Here is a 3145-nt window from a genome sequence, read left to right on the forward strand (position 1 = left end):
ACTTTCCATCATTCCATTCATCATGACACATTCATCATTGTCATATTGCTTAGCATGATCATGTAGTTGACATAGTATTTGTGGCAAAGCCACCGTTCATAATTCTTTGATACATGTCACTCTTGGTTCATTGCATATCCCGGTACACCGCCAGAGGCATTCATATAGAGTCATCCTTGTTCTAGTATCGAGTTGTAATCATGGAGTTGTAAATAAATAGAAGTGTGATGATCATCATTATTAGAGCATTCTCCCAAGTGAGGAATAAATAAAATAAAAAAGAGAAAGGCCATAAAAAAGAGAAGGCCCAAAAAAATGAAAATGAGAGAAAAAGAGAGAAGGGACAATGCTACTATCCTTTGCCATGCTTGTGCTTCAAAGTAGCACCATGATCTTCATGATAGAGAGTCTCTTGTTTTGTCATTTTCATATACTAGTGGGAAATTTTCATTATAGAACTTGGCTTGTATATTCCAACAATGGGCCTCCTCAAGTGCCCTAGGTCTTCGTGAGCAAGCAAGTTGGATGCACACCCACTTAGTTTCTTTTGTTGAGCTTTGATACATTTATAGCTCTAGTGCATCCGTTGCATGGCAATCCCTACTCCTTGCATTAACATCAATCGATGGGCATCTCCATAGCCCATTGATTAGCCTCGTTGATGTGAGACTTTCTCCTTTTTGTCTTCTCCACATAACCCCCTCATTATTCTATTCCACCCATAGTGCTATATCCATGGCTCGCGCTCATGTATTGAGTGAAAGTTTATATGTTTGAGATTACTAAAGTATGAAACAATTGTTTGGCTTTTCATCGGGGTTGTGCATGATGAGAGCATTCTTGTGTGACAAAAATGAAACATGACTAAACTATATGATTTTGTAGGGATGAACTTTCTTTGGCCATGTTATTTTGAGAAGACATGATTGCTTAGTTAGTATGCTTTAAGTATTAACATTTTTATGTCAATATGAACTTTTGTCTTGAATCTTTCGGATCTGAATATTCATGCCACAATTAAGAAGAATTATATTGAAATTATGCCAAGTAGCACTCGCATCAAAAATTCTGTTTTTATCATTTACCTACTCGAGGACGAGCGGGAATTAAGCTTGGGGATGCTTGATACATCTCCAACGTATCAATAATTTTTATTGCTCCATGCTTATGTATCTACTGTTTTGGGCAATATTGGGCTTTATTATCCACTTTTATATTATTTTTGGGACTAACCTATTAACCGGATGCCCAGCCCAGAATTGCTGTTTTTTTTGACTATTTTAGTGTTTCTAAGAAAAGGAATATCAAACGGAGTCGAAACGGAATGAAACCTTCGGAAACGTGATTTTCTCATGAGATAAGATCCAGGAGACTTGGACCCTCCGTCAAGAAAGCCACGAGGCGGTCACGAGGGTGGAGGGCACCCCCCCCCTAGGGTGCGCCCCCTGCCTCGTGGGCCCCTCGAAGCTCCACCGACGTACTTCTTCCTCCTATATATATCCACGTACCCCCAAACGATCTGATACGGAGCCAAAAACCTAATTCCACCGCCGCAACTTTCTGTATCCATGAGATCCCATCTTGGGGCCTATTCCGGAGCTCCACCGGAGGGGGCATCGATCATGGAGGGCTTCTACATCATCATCCAAGCCCCTCCGATGAAGTGTGAGTAGTTTATTTCAGACCTACGGGTCCATAGTTAGTAGCTAGATGGCTTCTTCTCTCTTTTTGGATCTCAATACAATGTTATCCCCCTCTCTCGTGGAGATCTATTCGATGTATCTTCTTTTTGCGGTGTGGTTGTTGAGAACGATGAATTGTGGGTTTATGATCAAGTCTATCTATGAATAATATTTGAATCTTCTCTGAATTCTTTTATGTATGATTGGTTATCTTTGCAAGTCTCTTCGAATTATCAGTTTGGTTTGGCCTACTAGATTGGTTTTTCTTGCCATGGGAGAAGTGCTTAGCTTTGGGTTCGATCTTGCGGTGTCCTTTCCCAGTGACAGAAGGGGCAGCAAGGCACGTATTGTATTGTTGCCATCGAGGATAACAAGATGGGTTTTTATCATATTGCATGAAACTATCCCTCTACATCATGTCATCTTGCTTAAGGCGTTACTCTGTTTTTAACTTAATACTCTAGATGCATGCTGGATAGCGGTCGATGAGTGGAGTAATAGTAGTAGATGCAGGAAAGAGTCGGTCTACTTGTCTCGGACGTGATGCCTATATACATGATCATACCTAGATATTCTCATAACTATGCTCAATTCTGTCAATTGCTCAACAGTAATTTGTTCACCCACCGTAGAATATTTTTGCTCTTGAGAGAAGCCACTAGTGAAACCTATGGCCCCCGGGTCTCTTTCTCATCATATCAATCTCGATCACTTTATTATTGCTTTGCTTTTTTACTTTGCCTTTTACTTTTTACTTTGCATCTCTATACCAAAAATACCAAAAATATTATTTATCATCTCTATCAGATCTCACTTTCGTAAGTGACCGTGAAGGGATTGACAACCCCTAAGCGCGTTGGTTGCGTTGAGCTATTGTTTTTGTGTAGGTATGAGGGACTCACGCGTAGCCTCCTACTGGATTGATACCTTGGTTCTCAAAAAACTGAGGGAAATACTTACGCTACTTTGCTACATCATCCTCTCCTCTTCGGGGAAATCCAACGCAGTGCTCAAGAGGTAGAAAGAAGAATTTCTAGCGCCGTTGCCGGGGAGTCTGCGCAAAAGTCAATGTACCAAGTACCCATCACAATCCCTATCTCCCGCATTACATTATTTGCCATTTGCCTCTCGTTTTCCTCTCCCCCACTTCACCCTTGCCGTTTTATTCGCCCTCTCTCTCTATCCTCTCTTTCCCAATTTGCCTCTTTTGCTCGTTTCTTGTTTGCTCGTATAGTTGGAATAGTTGTTTATTTATTACTAAACAGAGAACCTAAGATCTATGGATCCTCATACACTTGCTAATCTTTTTAAGAGATCCAATTATGATTAACCAATTGCTAGTGAGTTTTGTGCACTAGATTATCTTTATGAGGTTTTGCTTGAAATTCATGAATCTGAAAAGTGTGATGAATTACTTTATGAAGCGATTCACGATAGATCTTTGAATAGAAAGCATGATTGCA

Source organism: Triticum aestivum, chromosome 5A (genome assembly GCF_018294505.1).
Source record: "Triticum aestivum cultivar Chinese Spring chromosome 5A, IWGSC CS RefSeq v2.1, whole genome shotgun sequence".
Classification (NCBI taxonomy): Eukaryota; Viridiplantae; Streptophyta; class Magnoliopsida; order Poales; family Poaceae; genus Triticum; species Triticum aestivum.